Source organism: Protopterus annectens, chromosome 1.part1, assembly GCF_019279795.1.
Source record: "Protopterus annectens isolate FY-2018-M chromosome 1.part1, PAN1.0, whole genome shotgun sequence".
Lineage (NCBI taxonomy): Eukaryota > Metazoa > Chordata > Ceratodontiformes > Protopteridae > Protopterus > Protopterus annectens.
The window spans coordinates 167,337,888-167,360,867 of NC_056726.1; positions in this window are offsets into that span (position 1 = coordinate 167,337,888).

Below are 22,980 nucleotides of genomic sequence, written 5' to 3' on the forward strand. Positions count from 1 at the left end.
TAACAAGTTTGGCAGTGGTGCATGGACATCAGCACGTCTGATAGGACTCAGTGAATAAATTCAACCTGGCAGGTATCGTTTCCTATAGCCCAAGGTTTAAATGCAGTGATCTCAAAAAGCAAAGATAGTTGATGCAGGGTTTGATTCCAGTTGACAAATACTTTTCCACAGGGGTCTGAATGTCATTTATCACAACATTTTGATTAGGAATGTCACAGTAAATGCACATGAATATCATAACTATGTTCATTTCAAGACATCTGTAATTACTGTTTGCTATAGAAGCCCAATATAATGTGTACAAATTATGTAAAAATGACACGAATGATATTTAATGTGGAATGCACATACATAGGTATGATGTGCACAATATTGTTTTTGTAATTATTGAGTCTTCACATATCTTAACTATGTGTTTATGACAGTATATGTTATGAAGTACCTATTTAACCTAACCCAGCATGTCTTACTCAGGTCATGCAACTCCATGCATCTGGGATGTATTTACAAAAGACTATAAATGCCTTTCACATAGAAATGCAGTCCCATGACTAAATGAAGTCACAGACATAGAGGCATCTCTGAAGTACGTCAGTCTTACATTACTATACCTGTAATTAGCATGTTAAAAAATAAGTGCACTTGTGGCATTGATAGTTAATAAGCAAAGCTTAAAATTTTATCTTTATTTTCTCTTGGGTTCAATTCCCATGTGGTGGTACTCAATCTTACCTGTGTCTAACTCTCAATGTGCCAATATGTAACAAGTCATAACATTTTTCCAGCAAACCATGATTATAGCCAACACCATAAAACATATCAGGGTTTAACACTGGGTTATGTCTCAAGATTTTTAGCCTTGCATATGGCCAAATTTCAATGCCAACTTTAATGGGTCTATATTATATGCTTCATGAGACTTTTCTTCGTACATATAATCATCGACACCTAAAGAGCGAATGCTCTAAAGCGTGAATGACCACATCATCGAATTTATTCCTCGGGACAAAAATTTAGTTGGCCATTATCAGAAATTGCTCTTTTCCCCAATGCAGAGCGATCTCAGAGCTGATATATTTAGTTAGGGTGGGGGGGCACACACCCCCACATCAGGGGATGTGGGGAAAAAGTACCCCACTTGTTTAGGGTTTTGAAGTTTGTGCTTTTTGTGTACAGCCCTGTGAATTTTTTCCTGAGGAATAAATGTGCAGATGTGGTCATTCACACATTAGAGCATTCGCTCTTTAGCTGTTGATGATTATATGTTTGAAGAAAAATTTCTCAAGCATATAATATGGATCCACTTTTAATGGGTCTATGTTAAATGAATGAACGATCAAAATGTCGAGTACAACATACTCCACAACATCTGATTGACTGTTCATTTAATTGGACACTCCATATGCCAAAATTTGGAGTTCCGAAATGTTTTGTTCGGCCATCCTAGTCAGTGTAGCATGTGATGCAGACACGCTGCACTGTTCAGAATGGCGACATCACAGGCTGCTTTGTTTAATATACCAACTCCGAGATCGCTGTACATTGGGGAAAAGGTAATTTCCCGGTAATCGCTTGTTGCCCTTTCCCCAATGTACAGCGATCTCGGAGTTGGTATATTTAGTTGGGGAGGGGGTGGAACAGCCCCCCACATCAGAGGGTGTGGGGAGAAAAGCCCCCCACTTTATTTTAAAAGTAGGTGTGTTTGTGTAGGTGTGTTAGTGTTTGAATGATGTGAGTGTTTAGGGGTTTGTATGCATGGGTTGTATGTATGTGTTTTGTATGTTAGTGTAGGAGAGGTGTGGGACAAACAAAATCTTTGGATTTTGTTTGTTTCAGGCTTTTAAGGGTTCGAGGTTTTGAACTTATGATCATAGTGTGTCAAGTATGTTGTACTCGACATTATGATCGTTCGTTCATTTAAGATAGACCCATTTTAACACCTTCTGTGCTTTTTGATGTACTCTTTTGCAAATGTGTTTGGAAAGCCATTGCTGGGCTTCCAATTGCACAAATGCAGTTGGCAAGGGTGTGTGTCTTTGTGCACAAGCTGTTATGCATGATATCTGAATCGGGTGCTAATTTAGACCCATATTTCTGACTTGACTGTTGCAGACATGGCTGGAAAAGGTAGCGATTGCATGCCATTTAGAGTACAAAGATGTGGTTTTCAGTGACCCAGGATTTTTATGGCATTCCTCTTGAAGCATTACAGCTTGAGCAACTACAGGGGGAAAAACTGGGTCTCAGGATAAGGCTGAAGCTTGGAATAGTTCAGCCTAGGCTATCTCCAGTTCACCTGGCATTCCATGCATTGAGCAGCAATGTCATCACCACTACAATGACATGAAGAGGCACAAGAGGAACTTTCATTGCTGGTGGGAGAATTAATTTAAAACCGCAAACATCTCTCAGTAGTATAAGTATACTTACCCACAACTTCTCTATTATAAGGCATTAACTAGCCAGCCAAAGTAGTTATGCTTTTGTATATATGTATATGTGTGTGTGTGTGTGTGTGTCTGTATATATATATATATATATATATATATATATATATATATATATATATATATATATATATATATATATACATACACACACACATATATATATATCTATATATATATATATATATATATATATATATATATATATATATATATATATATATATATATATATATTTACTTTCCTTTTTTACTGTACAACTGCAGCACAGATTGCAGAAAGCCGTAAGGCACCTTAGGGAGGCATGGGATAAGTATTCAACTCTTTTGATTGCAAGGCACAATTTATTCTGTTCAAAAATAGAATCACACACAACACACATGACCAGAGCTGGCCCATGGAAAAGCCTTACTTTTTGTTCTCAGCATTTGCATGCAAGTTGGCATAGCACACCAATGTTGATTGATGGTGAATGTCATTTAACTTCCTATGGCAAAAAAGATTTTAACTTCAGCCACAGTAGTCTGGTTACTTTCATGCAAATGTGCTTAAATCTGCTGCACTATGGGAATACTAAGTAAAGGCAGACTAAAGCCAGTACAGTGAAACAGTTACTCTAACAATTCATAGGCTGCTGGATGTAAGGAACTAGAAGTTCCACTGCAGCATGTTGAGATAATTCCCTGTTTGTAGACAGATATTTTTGCATAACATTATGAGTTCAATTACAGCTGTAAGTCATACTATTATGTCAAGAAAAGTAATCTCTATGGTATCCCCTAAGTCTCAAACAACCCACTATTCAGGTATAGTGAACCCAAAACAAAACAGTGTAAGAAACTTTTCTGTGTGGAAGTTTTTCAATTCCTGTGTGTCTAGTTAATCACTGTATATTACAAATCAGAAAAAAATCAGAAAATGGTAGTAGAGGTAGCAAACGTAAAAACATCCTAAATCAAAAAAGAAAAACTTATTTTGAAATATTAATATTATACAGAATTATTAACTCTAGTAGATACTCAGAAGTAATCCAGGTGGGGTAGACAGTCTATTTCCAGACAAAAGTTCTTTATTAAGCACACAGACAAGTGATCCAAACAAAACAAACAATAAACAGAATGAAAGTTTCATCCCAAACTTTCTAATTATATGCCCGTTATCATGTATGGGAGTGGTTTATTTTGTTGTAAAACAAAGTATAATGGTATACATGTTAACAAGTTCAAATCCCTTCTTCCATCCTTATCAGTATGATATTCAACCTGGTACTGCCCTACTTACTAAATGTCCTAATAATTTAAACCTGATGCATTTTAAATAAAATTAATAATGATGTGGTATTTCTTATTAAATGGATTGTTATTAAACAAAGTCTGTGAATTTATCAAAGACATTATAATACATGTTCAGAAATATTTAAACATTAGACCATTTGGCAATCAAAAAAATTATATTTTGGCATCCACAAAAAATAGATTGCCCAAAACATAATCTATTTCCATAAGTTATCGTTAACAAAGATATCTTTCATCCCTCTAGACTTGTTCAGGTCTGTGTACAAGAACCCTAAAAATATATATCCACAAAACCTCTTAACTAAGCAATATGCATAGTAAAAAACAGTAAACCAAAATTAAAACAATAATACAACCTGATATGTACATTTAATGAGTAAAGTTGAAAAGTAGATCAATTTTATGCTGGCCAATGTGGGACAGAAAAAAAATAGCGTCCTTATAAAAGTACTTGTACACAGACCTGAAGATGTCTAGAGGGATGAAACCAATCTTTGTTAACAATAATTTATGGAAAAAGATTTTGGACAATGTATTTTTTATGGATGCCAAAATATAATTTTTTTGATTGCCAAATGGTGTAATGTTTAAATATTTCCAACTATGTATTATAACGTCTTTGATAAATTCACAGACTTTGTTTAATAATAATCTGTTTAATAAAATTTACCACATCACTATTAATTTTATTAATGTTATTTAAGGTGTATAAGGTTTAAACTATTAGGACATTTAGTAAGTAGAGCAGCACTAGTTCACACTGATAAGGACGGGGGAAGGGATTTGAATTTGTTAACATCTATACCAATACACTTTGCTTTACAACAAAATAAACCACTCCCATTCCTGAAAACAGAATGCACAAAATAAATCTCGAGCGTACCGCCACAGAGGTTCAGCTGCAGTTATGACAAATGCAAAGGCTCAAAAGCCCTTAAAACCAACTTTAATAAAAATCACTTAGATAAAAACACGAATGTAGATCCCTCTCAATTCTTCAAGATAAATGCTTTTGGCCATAGCCTTCCTTAGATCTTAAACTGTTAGGTTCTCTTGTCATCAATTAAAAGCAGGTTCTACCAATTATAGCCTCTTCTCAAGGCTAACACCTACTTTTCAACCTGATAGCAGGTATATAGTCAGAAAGTTAACTATCATTCTGTTTATTGTTTGTTTTGTTTGGATCGCTTGTCTGTGTGCTTAATAAAGGATTTTCGACTGGAAACAGACTGTCTACCCTGCTTCCATTACTTCTGAATACCCACTAGAGTTAATAATTCTGTATAATATTAATAATACTTCAAAATAAGGTTTTATTTTTTGATTTAGGATGTTTTTAAGTTTGCTACTTCTACCATTTTCTGAGTTTTTTTCTGCTTTTTAATATATAGTCCTCAAGTAAACATACAGGAATTGAAAAACTTCCACACAGAGAAGTTGCGTATACTGTTTTGTTTCAAATTATTATTTCATGGCATTTCATATAACTATCATACAGTTAACTGCAAACATTTGTATTTCTCTCCATTTACAGCATTTCATTGGCATGTCATTTGAATAGTGCATCAAGGCATCATTTGCAAAAACATTCCAGCCCCAATAGGGATGCTTAGTAAGCCCTCCTAATCCAGCTCGTGTCTTGATTTTATTTCTACTCTCCTACTTATTCTTGCTCCGTATAGCAAGGACTTTATTGTGCAGAGCATCACAGATTAATGTTGTGTCTTTCGGCTTTTCCCGGTTAGGGGTCGCCACAGCGGAACTCCGGTCTGCTAATGATTGGTAGTTGATTTTTACATGCCGAGTTACCAGCCCTGATGCACAACCTTCAACAAAGGTACGCCCATTCATGCATGTCTCCACGCAGAAGATGCTCTAACTGAGAATCGAACCGGACAGCATCTTACTGTGAGGCAACAATGCTACCACAGCACCACCACCGCAGGTAGAGCATCACATCACAGATTAATAATTAGGAAATAAAGAAGAGCAACACACCATGCAGATGGTCCTACATGTCCAGCAAAAAAACTGTTGTTATTCCTATCTCCATCTGTCTCTATCTCACCCCTTCTGCTTTGTAAATTTCCACTGTCTTTCAATTGTGTTATTTAATGTCTGTGAAGTAGGATTACCTTTATAATCTGATGAGTTAATGCTCAGATCTATAGATAGATTTTTACATACTTTCAATGGTTCTAATCCAGGCATTAACTAAGTACTACTTATTGTTTTTAGTGCATTGTTTTAATGTGTGGCTGTTGCCTACATATTGTTACAAGCCAACATTATCCTGCCTGTGTCATAACCTACTTGCTCCCTGCCTCCCTCACCCTGTCTATGTATCTTCTTCTTCCTTCTGTGTCGTTAGTCTTCCCCCTTTGCATTTGCACAATGTCTGGCACTGAGCACCAACTGCAACACAGGATAAATGGAGACACACAGCTTATAACAAAATGTGAACTTTTGTTTTCAGCCACATTACTGTGGTGCCCTTTATGCTGCTGTGCTTAGCTATGTTTAGTCAGGTTAATCTACTTTTGAAAAATCTGAAGAGTTAAATGTTACAGTTACAGTTGCCTTGAGGGGTGATGAAGAGTAATAAAGCAATCCTCTTTTTCTGCACATGGGAACATTGTGAAGTAGGAGTTCTTATGTGGTGTGTTTAGATGATACTCGATGTATATGTTTTTCTTGGAATACTCTCAAGGTTTGAATCTAGATATATGCAAAACTCTTTTTGAATGTTTTGTATGACTCCTGTGGGTGGGAATGTTGGCCACACCTTTTCTTAATGTACCATAATCCTGCTGTTATACAAATGTGCTTGCTCTATATTGTGACTCCTCTCTTCTACAGATCTTATATGAATAATTATGCTGCTAACGCAAATAGTAACACAACACAAATATGTGCAAAAAAGAAACACAAACTAATGTGTTAGTATGTCTGTATTGTGTATTTTTGTCACTAATTGTTCACCTCGTCCCATTAATTCTGTGTCATCCAGTAAACCTTTTTGCTTCACAACTGTTTCCACCAGCAGTAACATTGTTGGTCCCCCACGTGTTTAACAATACACCTGTAGCATACATATAAGGATTGAATAAATGCAACTTTCATGACAAATATGCAAATCATGACACCTGAAACATGACCATAACACAAATCTGTTTTCTGTTTCATCAGACTCACACATGGTTGTATGTGTATAATGCTTCTTTGTGCAAAGGTTGGCACAGAACATCATAGACTACTGCTAATTCCCATTCTAAGTTCAACTCTTCAGGATATGATTATGTATGTGCTAATACTTTGCCATCAGCCATACAAATTAGCTTGACAGTGGTGCATTTCAGGCAGAGATAAAAAAAATTACAACAGATAATTGATTAGGTTGCACAACATCTGTATGTCTGTATTGAACTTTGACAACAAGTTATCCAGATATCAGAGTGATATTGACTCAATTAAGTCAGTTTATTAATGTAAGTCTGCACTCAAACAGTTACACTTAGAATTATGTTTCAGTGTTGGGTAACCTATGCACGCATACTCCATTATTGTTATTCTGCAGTGCACTGTCCTATGTATTGTATTATCAATACATGTTATGCAAGGATGAGACAAGACAAGTGTGCAATCATCCCAGAATGCAATGGAAGGAATGTTTGATTGATAATATACTGTTTTACAACTGTGATTGTCATTAGCATGTACGTGAAGGACACTATATAAATGTGCGTAGAGAAGTATGTCATTACATGGGACAATAATAGTGCTGTTATGTTGGCCTATTCACACACATGCATTTGTCCCAAAACCTGCAATACACAGTACCAGCTGTTCCAAAGAGAGAATTTGTACTAATTATACAAATGTGCTTTTTAACATCATTAAAATCAGAATCCTCCTGTGGTGCTTGCTACTAATACTGTGCTCTATAGATTATATAACTAGATAGGTTAGACATTCAGTTCTTACCATGGGAAACTGACTGAAGTGGGTATAGTGACAGTTAAGTAATGCTTCAATGTCATGTGTGATATGTCTACTTCCACTGACGAGAATACATTTAATTTTGTATACAGCTCCCTCTGCACTTTATCCCACTTTTAACACAAACATCCTCTCTGCAACACACGGATGAAGTCATCCTGTCAAAAGTGCACTCTGTCCCCATAAAAGTCGAACTTCTCCTGTGGCATTTGCAGCTCATACTGTGTCCTCTAGATTAAGTGGGTGGTTAAAATCTAACATTGGTGAACTTGGGTGTCTGTATAGTTTTAGTGTCATGGAAGTAAACCTTTAACAACAGATATGCTGTGTCCACTTCCACTCAAGAAAAAACATTAGCTATGGACACAGCTTCCTCTGCAGTTTATCTCACTTTTAACACAAACTTCTTATCTGCAACACAGTGGTGTGGTCATCCTGACAAAACTACACTTTCTCCCCTTAAGTGTCAGACTTGTCCTGTGGAACTTGTGGCTAAAACTGTTTTCTCAAGATTGTTTAACTGGATAGGTAGGAGGTTTAAATCTCACAGTGAGGAATTTGTGTGTGTGACTCCAATGTCAGTTACATATAACTTCCTGAATGGTCACACTGTATCAACTTTTACTCCATGGAAGATTTTAGAGAGGATGCCCCTATTCCCCTTATCCCACTTTTACCACAAATATCTTCTCTCCATCCCACTGATGAAGTCAGTATGTCAAAATTGCACACTGTTCCCTTCCAACTCACAATTCTCCAGTGGCACTTGCTGCTAATTCTGTATTGTATAGATTGTGTAAATAGATAGGTAGGGGGTTCAAATCCAAAACTGGGTAAATAATGTCAATATGTGTACTGTTATGTACAGTTGTGTCCATGGCAACACCCCTTATGTAAAAGTCCACTTCAGAAACATATTTTCCCTGGCAGAGGTTACCTTATAGCTTTGTAATTACCCCAGGCAAAAAAAATTTTTGGAAAAACAATGCATACATCATAGGTTCATAGGTTCATAGGTTGGTACTAGGCTATCAGACCTAGGGCCTATACAAACATAGCCATAACAATTCCCTGGCTATTTCTTCCCACAATATTTACTTCCCTGGACCCCTGTCTAGCAGGGCAACTGACGTGATCCTTGGGGTAAATTTCCTATATCCCATCCAGTCATCAATGTTCCTTTTGAAGAGGGCCAAGGAGGTACTCTGCTTGACATGTATGGGCAATCTATTCCAAAGTATTGGGAGTCTCTGGTTCAGGAACCTATCCCTCCAGCATGTTTTTTCATTGTGATGACAAGGTTTAGGTCCCTGGAGCATGTGGTTCTGATGGATTGGGATTTCTTTAAGTGTAGCATGTCCAACAGCTCTGGGTTTGACATAGCCTTGTATGTTAAGCAGAGATCGCCTCGGAGTAGACGATATGCCACAGAGTATAGCTGGAGTTTTTTTAGTCAGTCAGCATAAGGTATCTGCTTTAGACCTGTGATTCTTTTAGTGAAGTGTTTCTGCAGCCTTTCCAGTAGTTGTAGATGTCTTGTGAGGTACATAACAAATGGGGCGTTGTACTCTATGATGGGTCTAATGAGGGATGAGTACAGTGGGACAATGACCTCCTTTTTTCTGGATGAAACCCCCTTAGTGATGAGGTGTGCTACATAGACAAATTTCCTGACTGTTGTGGCGATGTGGTTATCGCAGCTGAGACCACTGTCCACCTGTGTTCCTAAGTCTCTTATCACACTTTTGGTGTTTAGTGTACTGCCACCTATGTGGTAATTCATGGGTACATGTTTTTCCCAAAGGGGATAGCTATATATTTCTTGGCATTGAGCTTGAGCCCATGGCTCTGGCACCAAGCATCTGTTTCTGTAAGGCACTTTTGTAGAATATCCACATCATTTAGGGATTCAATAATGGCTCCCAATTTGCAGTCATCTGCAAACTTTGTTAGCCACAGTCCCTCAGTGTTGGCCTGTACTTCAGAGAAGTAGATGCCAAACAAGAGCGGTATTAGGACTGAACCCTGAGGTACTCCACTTGTCACTTGTCTGGAGCTGGATTTGGAGTTGGCTACTTTTACAGTGTGGGTTCTATCAGTAAGCCAGTTGGCAACCCATCAAGTGACATAGGGATTTATGCCCAGCTTAGTAAGTTTATCTATGATTCCAAAGTTGGGGATAGTGTCGAAGGCCTTGGTGAGATCCAGACAGGCTGTGTGGACTGCCTTACCCTTGTCCATGACTCTGGAGACTGATTCAAAGACATCAATTAGGTTCAGGAGACACGATCAGCCCTTCATGAACCCAACCTGGGTAGGGTCCAATGTTTGAAGGTTGCCAATGTCTTTGTTTATAAGTTCCATGATAATACATTCCATGGCCTTGCAGATCAGGCTTGTCAAACTGATGGGACGGTAGTTCCTAGGATCCAAGGTGGATCCCCCCTTGTGGAGTGGGATAACTGTAGCTGTGCGCTACTCAGTGGGCACAAAGCCTGAGGTGAGGCTATGCTTAAACATGACACTTAGGTGAGGTGCCAGTTCATTTTGTAATTCATGTAGTACACAGCCCAGGATATTGTTTAGTCCCATGGATGCTGTATTCTTAGCTTTGGAGAGTGTGGTTTTTTACCTGTGTGGCCATAACTACCAGAATTTAGCAATCTTTCTGCATTGAGATGGGCCCTTTGGGGGGTGAGAGGGGGGTGAAGTTGGCACTGAATCAATCTGCCAGAATATTGGCATTGTCCTTGGGATCAGTATATTTAATGCCATTCTGTTGTAGCTCAAAGCAGATCTGAGCATTGCCATTTAGATTCTTGACATAGCTATAGAATGCCTTGTGGTTGTCTTTGGAATCTTTGGCAATTTTATTTTTGTACCTAGCTTTGGAGGATTTTATGAGGGATCTCTGCTTCTTACTGAGGCTGGTAAGGGAGTTTTTTGCATCCTGGGATTTTCCTCTTTTCTGCAACAGTTTCTTCCTTCTGTTGTATAGTTTGTTTATAACAGGGGACCACCAGATTGGCTTCCTTTTTTTGGAGGAGAGCATCTTGGTTCTATTTGGGATGGCACAATTTATGCACGAGTGGATGTGGTCATACACTGCTTTAGTGTAGGATTCAGCAGTCAAACTTTCAGTTCCCATCTGCATGGATGTCATGAAGTTTGTCACTTCTGACTTGAGTAGCATGAAGTTGGCCTTGGATTTCCCATGTTGGTAATGACCAGGTCCAGGATATTGGAGCCCCTGGTGGGACTATGGATTAGTTGATCCAGGGCATTGCAATTTATGAATTCCAAGAACCATTGAGCAAAGGTTTTCGTACACAAGTAGTTTTCCCTTTAATGGCAGGGTAGTTGAAATCACCCAGTATTAGGATGTTTGGTTGTATCTTAATATTTTCCAGTATGTTAAGAAAGGTGTAGTGAGAATCTTGGGGCATGGTGGGGTATCTGTAGCAAGCTACAATTTGGATTGCAGTCTTACCTAGTGTTAGTTGCACCTGGATAATTTTGGATGCATTGTGTTGGGCAACTAGCCTGGAGGTGTGAATATCCTTAGTGAATATGAACACTCCTCCACCTTTAGTGTTTCAGTCCTGGTTTGGTGGCCAAAAAGTGTAGTAAGAGTTGTAGCCTGGTATTGCAGGGGTGGTCTCTGGAGCCTTGAACCAGGTCTCAGTTACTACACAGATATCGATGTTCTCCATTTTTAGGAGTGCCTTGAGAGAGTGCATTTTGAGGTTTAGACTTCTAGCATTGAGTAGCATTACCTTCAGACTTTGCATTCATGTACCTGTTACGGTGGTGGTTTTGTCCTTTGACCTTGCCTAAAAAAAGGCACTATAGGGGTGGCAAGAGCCTTAGCCAGTAACCTGAATCCCAGGGGTGACAGGTGCAGACCATCTCTGACAAAGCATCATGGTTTGTCGATCATGTCATCCCAGGTAGACAGATACTGGATCCCCTTTGAATGACACAAGAAGCTTAGCCAATTGTTGAAGTCAGTCATTTTGTCATTATACTGTGGTATCATTCTGGGTGAAGGCAGGATGCTACTTAGGGCTAGGGCATACCTGCTGGGCCACATGATCCAAAAGCTCTTCCATGTCTCTTTTCATGTAGTCCAGGGAGGTACGTCTCAAGTCATTCACTCCAACATGGACAATGACAGAGTCATATTTGTACTTGTTGTGGAGTGACTTGAGTGCATGCGTTATGTGGTGGATCCTGGCACCCAACAGGCAGCTGACTGTAATTTTCTCCTTGTTCAGCCTGGTGAGTAGGACATTAGTGTGCCTGACTATAGAGTCACCTATGACTAAAGTATTGGGTACGTTGTCTTCCCTTAGGGGCTGTTGTTGGGTGGCACACTGGTGGTGTGAGCTATGTGATACTTTGGTTGTGACTGGTGTTTGCTGGCGTTTCAGCTTCAGAGGTCCTTGTTGCTTGGGCAGGTTAATGTGAAGGACCTCTGCATATGTGGGTTTAGTGTTGCTATGTGTGGGTGTTGGTAGTGAGGGTTTTGAAGGGTTATGTGTTGCTTGAGGTGTAGTGCAGGTGTTAACCTTCTCTTGATTGTCTAGCACAATCTTAGCTGGAGAGAGCTTTGCTTCTAGTTTGGCTATGTAAGTGCATCTCTTGCAGGTTGTAGTGCTGGGTGGTAGGAGGAGAGGGTTGTCTGTGTACATGAGGCAATTGCTGCATTGCCCCAGTATGCCCAAATTCACCAGGTGGACAGAAGAAATCACCAGAAGCTGACCCTTGGACATGCCTGGTTAGGTGCTTTTTTTTGTTTTTTTTTTTTTTGTAAAGTACAAGAGCTGTTTTTCCTTACCTTGGCAAGGTACTTTGCAGTTGTAGGCTGTTTGGTGCCTACGATTAATTTCTCCTTATTAACCAGGAGAGTTGAGTGCTTGCATCAGTTTAAGGCTTCCTAGTGCTTTCCAGCAGGTTTTAGAGCAGGTGTTAGTCACAGGGACTCCAACCAGAAAGAGTCAGGAATCAATGCATTCTGCTCCTACTCTCACCAGGATCAGAATATAAGCAAAGATGCCAAGCTGTCACCTATAAAGCAGTTATTAAGCTTTCTGGTGAACAGCAGTCTCCAGGAAATAATGTAACTGCACTCCTTCTCTCACCAGGCTATCACTCATCATGCTATCAAAAAAAAAAACATTAAAGAGGTTATATGAGTTACTCTGTGGCATTGGTGGTGATATTTTGCTGTCTATACTATGTAGGTACAGAAGGACGAGGTTTGAATCCAACCAAAGATGGACTCATGTTCATAGATGTTTGCCTGTCATGCTGTGTAAAGAAGACTTGTAATGTATGTAGTACTGTATGTGTAGCTGTGTAGTGTTACTGTGCACTTCAACCACCTTCATATGTTTTTAGAAGAACATCAACACATGAAAAAAATTGAGATGCCTTCCACTGAAATGTGCACTGTCACAACTGTAAAGAACATCTCATGTGGTGCATGCAATTCAGACAGTGTTCTGTGCCTTGTGATATTAGATAGTATGTTCAAATCCAGCCATTCCTCTTTAGACTCGCTTGTGGCACCAAGTCTGTGAATGTGCAGGTAAGTAACAATGTTGTCAGTCAGTTTTTTGCTATGTAAATGTATGGATGGGGATTCATTCTTATTACAAGTATTTCTGCTCTTTTTTTCACACAGAAATAACTTTTCTGATAATGGTGATGCCATGGGATGACACTTTTCTTTCCCATAAGCTCTACTAAGCCTTTTCCTGTGGCTTGAGGAAATAAGACTACACCCTGTATGTTTGTACCTTTGTAAAGCATGTGTTCAAATCCACAATTATCCACACATTGTGCCTGATTGCCAGTCTCCCATCACAGTGAAGTATGTATTATGCATCTTGTGCATCTGGGTATAACTAGCAGCAAGCAATGCTGTGTGAGAAACAGATATATAGCAACAGTTTTATAAAGAAAAGACAGGCTCACATCTCCCTTGCAGCAATTCAAATAATGTCATGGCTTCAAATGTCAAAATATCTCACACTGGTAACACTAGTGGCACTGTGGCACATTCATTCTTTCCAATATCATGTAGTTTCTGTCATCAAATATTCAGGTGTTCAAAAGCTACATTGGCTAACTGTAAGCATTGCATGTCCAAATGCTGTTATTCATGAACAACATCCACACGTGTTATAATTTGTACAATTACAGTGGGAAAAACCTCCTCCAGACCTTTTCTCTCATACAAATTGTAATACAATCATATGATGGAATGACTTTGCAAAGGTAGAGTCTCACAAATTGGTAAATACTTCCACTGTTGCGCATATGATTCATACACATGTTTTACATAGCTTGCTGTTTCCAGCCAAGGTTAACATTCTATGAATATACTGACATTACCCAAACAACACTGCATGAAGTTATTATTCTCAGTTTTACTGATTTATAATTAATGCAAATAATATATATGTTTGTGTTGTTTACATGCTTTTCTGGCAGTGTTTGCTTGGAAGCCTTGTGAGCATGCTCAGTATAAGCCTGTATTAAATGCTCTCCATTTACAGACAGAGACCTTGAAAAAGTGCAATGTCATCATATCTGTGTTGTCATTAGTGACGTGTATTTTGATTGCTATCATATTACTGTTCATGATCCACATGTATATTTGTCTAAGACATGTGTCAGTGTAATATACCCCCCTGTCTGTGGTTGTCCAATGACAAATGTTAAAACATTTCTCTTTCGGCTGTGCATGTCACAGCTGTTGTATGGCCTATGCCTTGTTTATACAGGACGGAGTGGAGGGGATAGCACTACAGTCAGTTATTGCACATACATTTCCTTTATATACATGTCATATTCAATAGCTGCACTGTGTGCAAATGGCCCATAATATATCCATTAACCTTGTTAACTATTAGCTCACCTTGGCATGTTATTAACATTAATATCATATTTTCTTCCCTTTCATACAATGTTGCATTGTGTCCCTCTCACATCCATTGTTAGCATGTCCATTTTAAGTTATGTACATGGGTAAACATTTACAAACAGCAGTATTTGTTATTACCATCAATATGTATGTCTTCCTGTTGCAAAATGTCTCTTTCTGGCATCATCACATTTGAATGAATTAGCTGAGTACATTTTTTCGATTTATCCTCTCCTTGTAAATATCACTGCAGTGCTCACATTGCATTCTGTGTAAATTATCCCAGTTTCATGTTCCTTTCATCTACATGCTTAAGGGTCACTTGCCTTTACCTTATATAAATTGTCAACATGTGCTTGCAAAATATGTTTGACTACAATCAAGTATTTTTGTTTACATTGTCTGCTTATGCTTCCAGCACCACTTCATGGCTGTTAGCTTGAAAAACAGTGCTTGAAATTGTGTAAGCATGATGAGCAGCAGGCATATTCAATGAGTGCTGCATGCTATAATCAATTAGGCTTTGCACAAAGCCTACATGATTGTTAATAAATCCCAGTGATTGTGTTTACAGGCCACTTACATTAGAGTTTTACCACAGGATACAGTTTGCACTACTACAGTTGTTCATCAACATTTTTAAACACATTAACATGATGCTATGTTATTAAATAGGTATTTTGTGTCTACTGATTGGCAGATTGGGATAGTTCCCTATATCCTTGTCAGTACATGTTCTATTGGTCAGCATTATTTTGGCTACATAAGACTGACTTATCAATGGACTTCAGACACTACTGCAGCATTCACTCTACCTCTGTAATAGAACTCATGAATGGTCCCTCCTACTGATGTAATACAATAGTGTAATACAGTCATAGAATTCATGCAATACAGGAGGAAAATACAGCACCGACATACTTCTATTTGGTTAACTTTTAAAAAATCTGAATACATACTAATAAGTATACTAATAAACTTTGGGTTTACTTTAGCTAACCCTTTCCTTGCTGATGCCCATCTAGAAGACTAACTGTTCAAATCAAACATGAGCAGCAGAATATGATGCTTTGTGCAGTTTTTACAATTCACAATGTGGTTGATGTTGTTGTTGTTGCTGATTAGTTGCTTTGCTAAATCTGACCCTCCGTGACCTCAAGAACCTTAGCATGCAGGACCTGACTGTCAAGATAAGAATTCTTCTTTAAGTTCTTGCAGACTTCTACTAATTACTTAAGCAGTGCTGCTCATCCACCTTAGTCTATGTTGCCCCCTTCTCCTTTGCCTTAAAATTTTCTGAGCATCACTGTCTTCATTAACAAATTCAATCTTTTCATTATGTGACCTAAGCATTTGAGTTTTAATTTTGCTATCAGACTTTTTAGTGATCAGTCTGGATTTATGTTTTTTAAGCATTGACTGATTTGATCTTCTGGCAGTCTATGGAGTTCTCAGATATCTTATTGAACACAAGTATTCAAAAGCATGCATTTTCTAGTACGTAACCTTACTTATAGTACAACTCTTAGATCTGTATTTTAACACAGGGAAAAACATAGCTTTGACTATGCAAATCTTTGTTGAAAATGTCATGTCTTTGCTCTTTACAATCATATTGAGATTTGCCACAGCTTTCCTTTCAAAAAGCAAATGTCTTTTAATTTCATGGTTACAACTAACATCTGCAGAGATCTTTGAGCCCAGGAAAATAAAATCTGTCACTGCCTCCATTTCTTTCACATCTATTTGCAAACAATTGATATGGTTAGATGACATAATTTCATTTTATTTTATTTTTGATGTTGAGCAACAAACCATCTTTTGCACTGTCTACATTCACCTTCATCATTTCAACAGCATCCTCAACTCATTCTCACATTCAGCCATTAAACTAGTCTTATCTGTAAATCTGAGGTTGTTAATATTTTTCCTAGGTATTTGATTCAAGCATCTGATTAGTCTAACCTGGCATTCACATGAGTAATTTCAACATAAAAACTGAATACGTAGGGTAAGAATATACAACCTTGTCTTACTCTTTTCTCAAACTTGAATGTCAGTTATTATATATTTGGATCTAATTGTTGCTTCTTGTTGTGCATACAGATTCTTCAAGAAGCAATTAAAGTGACCTGATATACTCATTTCTGTAAGCACTTGCCAAAGTTTTTATGGTCTACACACTCAAACTCGTTAGTGTAGTCAATAAACCAGAAGTAAATATTCTTCTGGAACTCCCTTACTTTCTCCATTATCTAGTGGATGTTGACAATTTGAACTGTGGTGCCCTGCCCCTTCTAAAACAAGTCTGTACACATGGCAGTTCTAGGCACAAACACTGCTGGAGTCTACCTTGAGGATTTTGAGCAGTACCTTGCTAGTATATGAAATAACTGCAATTGTTTGATAATTTGAACACTTGTTTGCACTGCCCCTGTGATGTGTTGGAATCTATTGGCCATTGTCATGTTTTCCAAATTTACTGGCAAATTCTACGCAGTGGTATATCAGCATCATTTTGTAGTATCTTTAGTAATTATACTTAAATTCTATCACTTCATGCAACCTTGAAGTTAGCAAAGACTTTCTAGGGCCCATATAACTTCACTCTCCAGGGTATCTAGCTCTAGACTAGAGAACATACTATCTTGTGTATCAGTGATGTTAGGGTCCTTCTTTTACAGGTTTCTACATCTTCTTAATGTCTTCTACTTCTGTTAGCCTCCTCCTATATTTGTCTTTTATCATTCCCTGTCTTACCTAGAAGATCCACTTAATATTACCAATTTTCTTGAAAAGATCTCTTGTCCTACTCTTTTTATTGTCTTCTTCCAGCTCATTGCACCACTGTCTTAATTATACCGCTTTATCTCTTCTTGCTATTCTCTGTAAATCTGCATTCATTTTGATGTATTTTCCTACCCCCCCCTTGCCCTGTCTTTTCTTTCTTTCCTCACATACTTCCAAGTCTCTACCAACAGACATTTTGCTTTCATAATCCTTCTATTTAGAATATCTTTTGATGCCACCTCCTAGACAACATCAGACACTTCTGTCCTTACTTCTTTAATAATTTATTTATCGTTGTTGACTGGGAAAAGTTTGGCTGGGTAAAACCCATTTCTGCTGTAGCCTGGGGATAAAAGCTCCACATTTAAGTTACACATGATGCACATTTAAAATTGCAGGGTAAAACATCTATACATGAGCTTACTTACATGATTTTTAAATATTTCTTACATGAACATAGCATTTTAACACAAAAAAACAAGACAGAAACTAACATAAATTGGCTAATTATAGAAAAATAAAATACAAATAGCAGTTAATGTATTTATAGCATGATGGCTGCAGGGAAAAGATCAAACTGGGATGTTTTTGAGGTTATTAATAATTTGCAGGCAGACAAGTAGTAATGCAGCTTAAAGTTGATAGGATATGAAAGGAGAAATTATGGAAATTAGTAGGAACATAAATGGACAGAGTAAGAATAATAGTTATTGGTGGGGGTGTGAGAGAAGGAGAAAGAGTAAGAGGTTGGGAAATTGGTACAGTATGAGAAGGTCAGGAGTGATAAGGTACAAAAGACTGCTAGCAAAATGGTTCTGAGAGTTAAAGAAAAGTACTCAGAGTAAAGCTGTCTGGATGAGAGAAAAGAACAGCGCCAACTTTTGTCATAGGTGCTGTTTAAGCTAAGTTTTGAAACTATTTAGGTTTTGTACCTGTTTTAACTGCATGGAAATTTAATTCCAGAGTTTTGACACATAATGGAAGTAGGCAGAGTCTCCAGCAGAGCTGAATGTCTTACTGATACATATTACGAGTTTATTGCTACAGCAAAGGTCTCTAACGGGTGAATAGTACAGTAGAGTATTTTGCAATGCTGGGCATTTGTCTGGAGAGTAGAATAGTTGTGAGTATGTCAACTGATTTGGGAGTTCAAGCCAGTTTAATTGGTTTAATGCAAGACAGTGATATGTTTTATATAGTTGGTTGGTTGGTTGCAAATTTAGCTATTTTGTAGTAGCAGGAGGCTAGTTTAGTGTTATATATAATGTTGATATTTCTAATAATATGAGAAGCACATAATAGAGAAGGAAGGAGGTATGTTGCTACTAAGGTAATCCTTGATTCATTTGTCAGGTAGTGTTTTGTCCTATAGAGGGAGCCGAGTTTTTGATGAGTTTTCTGGATGGAATGAAGGACGTGGTGATCAAATTTGAGGTTGCCATCTATTATGACTCCAAGCAGTTTAGTTTATGGTTTCTAATTTTTATGTTATTCCTCGAGGCAATATGAAATGTGTCTTTCTGGTTAAAGTGTTGTTTTGGAGTAATTATCATATGCTTGTTTTTTTGGCATTAAGCAGCAAGTTAGAATTGTTTAGCCATATTTCAATGACAGTGAAATATTTTTGAGTGATTTGCTGTAATTTTGTTATGAATGGGGCAGAGCAGATAAAGGTTAAATTGTTGATGTATTGTATGAGAGTGGAAAGTGTTGTAGCAGTATAAAGTTTATTTATGAATATATTGAGTAGAAGGGGGTGAATATTAACCCTTGGTTAAACTATCTACCAGGTCTAATTCCTTAAATGTATTATAAAATTCCACAAAATATTCACTAGGAATATTATTGTACTCATCTCTCACTGGACTAGATGCTTTTCTTGTTTTCTTTAATTTAGTTTGAAACTTTGCAATACAAAACTGATTGTTTAATGGTCTGAGCCACAGATAGTCCCAGATCTTATTTTTACTCACTGTATACAACTCTTCCATCTCTGACTGCAAAGTAAATAGTCAGTCTAATTTTAGTATTGAATATCTGACAATATCCACAAATAAAACCATCTCTTTCACTGTTCAAAAAGATATGACCATTGAACTGTCTTGACAGAATCCTATTGGTTTATGCTTTGCTTCATTATTTACTCCAAGGCCAAACATGCTCATTATTCCAGTTGTACTTTGACTACCAACTTTAGCAGGCCAATCATCTATGATTTTTTGGGGGGGTATTATTTCCAAAGGTTGTCACAGATCCTTATAAAACTAGTCAATATCCTCTTCTTCATCTCTAGTTGGATCATAAACTTTTATCATAGCAGTAATGAACAGTTTACTTTGAACTTTGATTGACATCATTTGATCATTTTTGGATTGTAATAATGCACTAATCTTGACACCATTTTATTAACTATGAGTACTATTCCATTTCCTCTGCAAGATTCTTGATCTTGGTAGAAGATCTGATGATTATTAGATTTAAATTACCTATTCCAATTCATTTTGGTTCATTAATTCCCAAATGTTATTATCCCAAACTTAAACAACCAATGTGTGCACGTGTGTGTGTGTGTGTGTGTGTGTGTGTGTGTGTGTGTGTGTGTGTGTGTGTGTGTGTGTGTTTGTATACCTGTGTAGTACTCAGAATGTGTGTTTGTATACCTGTGTAGTACTCAGAACAGCAGAAGCAGTTTAATTATAAATGCATACTTTTCATTTTTTTTTACTATTATTCCTTATTTTTTCTGCTGCTTACAACTTCTATGCATTTTTTTATTCATCTTCAGAAAGACACATTTTAAAGTTCATCAGTAAAATAAAGGATCCAGGCTATGCCCTGAAAAGAATGCATCCTGGTTCATGAAGCACTCAAAACAAGACATACAACATATATCATTCTTTGTTAATGCTTGCATGTTTATCATAAACAGCCTTATGATTATAACTATCTCCATATTGTACACAATTCCCAAAAGTTGTCAGCAGTAGCTTTTCCATCATAAATTAATCTTTCATGTGATAAAGTACATTTACAGATACAAAATATAAATTTGCTCACCATTAAAAATATAAAAAATACATGTTTCCATTAAACGTCATACAAGCAGCACTAAATTTCTTCAAAAACAACTCACACAATTTTTTTTCAGGAAGCATCCATGATAGATTTGCCAAGGTAATATAAGCTTTCACACAGTAACACATACTGTTTTATAATGTCATTTTTAATATGATAAAAATGTGGGTATTTTGCATCGATAATTATTATTTCATGAAGCGCTGAGTCCGTAAATGCTACATACATTTAAATATCACTTATTTGCTGCAATATCTCATGTAGTTCATCTCTCGGGGTTTGTTTAATTGACTGAAGCTCACTTTAAGGTGCCTCATTGATGTGACAATGAGGCCTTGTGTCTACATGGTGCTTCATCAGGTGGATGGGTACACCCTGTCTTAGTAGTAAATATGTTCCCAAACTCCTATTTTACTGCTTGAATCTCCTGAACATGGGTAGGAGATAGTTGCTTGCCTCCCCTATTTCCTTTCTTTTCCTTTTCCCCTCATTTGGCTCATGCCTTCCTCTTCTTCACATCATAAGTATACTATACATGCTTTGTTCTTTGTATATTATTTTCTGCATGGAAATATTATACTATATGTTGTTATGACAGTATACAGATACTCTTCTTACTGATTTCACTGAGACTGAGTTCTTGTATCACATTTACTTACTATTATGTTTATTTATGTTACATATCATCCTGACCTATACCTCTCCACTTGTTCTTACATTATAACTATTGCATTCTTAGTTGAAGTTTATTGTCTCTTTGGCTGCATTTCTGCCATACTGAGCTTGAAAATGGAAAATGGTCTAGGTGGATCAGTGCTCTACCTTGGTTAATAAACTTAAAAAAATGTCCTAGTTTAAGTCTCGTCACACTCCAGTATCTTTGGGAGGTGCAACAGAGAGCACCAAGCTGACCATGATACTAAAAGGAGGCTCATTTTGAAATGTGAAACCTGGTGAAATCTTATGACTCATCATAGTTCCCAGCTCCCGCCTCTTATGCCCAGTGTCCTCAGATGAAAGGATACGCTAGAAAAGGGAGTCAGTGAGGATGCTTCCAGTAGTTGTAGGAAGAATGGAGGACAAAAAGAGAATGAATATTTTCTAATTTTCATTATACATTTTTATCTTATATTACTGTTTTTGTTTGTGGGCTTCAATCATCTCCTGCACTTACTATGAATGGTTAGAATTCCTTACCCAGTTAATATTCATACTTTAAAATAGTCAGTGTGATTCCACAAAACCACATAAAACTGTTGAACGTCCTCAGAATGCACAAGAAAAATTATATTGATGATCTCAGTGCTCTCCTTAGAAATGGCACATTGTCACTCACCTTCTCACTTATTACAACTTCTGAAAGTTTATGTTTATGTACAGTATGTAATTATTTATTAAACTGGGTAAGTAGACTAACACATGCATATCTTTAGCAGCCACATGCCAGATCACAATGGCAACCATAAGGATAACATGCAGGTATAATTTGGAGTACCACTAAGCATCACAATTTTGCAAGTGGGAGAAAATCAGAATATCTTAAAGAAATCCATGTGGATGTAGGGAGAACATGCAAAACTCATGCAGGTTGCTCAACTTTCTATAATGCACTTCCAAAAACTCCTCCCCAGTCAAATGCAATATCCAACCATTTTGTAGCTTTAAATTTCTGTTTTTCTGCCTGCCCTCCTATTTTGTATGTGACTCTGGAACTGTGATACCCCAACATAGCACTTCTCTATCAGTATCCAAATTAAGCCAGGTCTTACTATCTTACAAGATGGTAAATGGAGTGGTACATACAACCAGATGGTTAACCCAACCAATTTTGGTCTGAAAACCCTGTTTAGAGCTTAACCACTGAATAATATAGGTGTATTAGCAGCTAACACTGTTAGCCATACAAGAGGCAAGAAGCTGTGGTTACTAGTAATATTGGCATAACCACTAGTGCAATGCAAGACAGGATATTTTATCTGCACCACTAATGGACTTGTAACTACATCTGGAGAAAGATTACCAATAGGAAAATGATTTGTACTTTGCTGCAGTGTCTCTCAGGTAAATCTCTGTGCCATATAAGGTATATGACCCTGTCATAGCCTAGTAGAGGACCACCTGAAGGATCGGGGCCCTATTGGGCCAAATATGCCCAAATGGCCTAAGACCAGCCTTGCCTGAATGTGGATAGCCTGCACCCCACACCCTCAGTACATTAACAATCTAACCACAAGGTCCTACAACCTCAAGGAAGAAAGAATACATTTAAAGAATTTTTGCAACCTGCATATGTCATGTGGGGGATGGGTTGTCCCCAAGTAACTATATCTTTAATCTATACAATATAAGTCAGTGCATCAGATTTTTAATCTTCGCTAAATATGTTCAAGCCCAAATATAATTCCTCTAATCAAAAACAAACAAAAGTATGCTGTGCCTG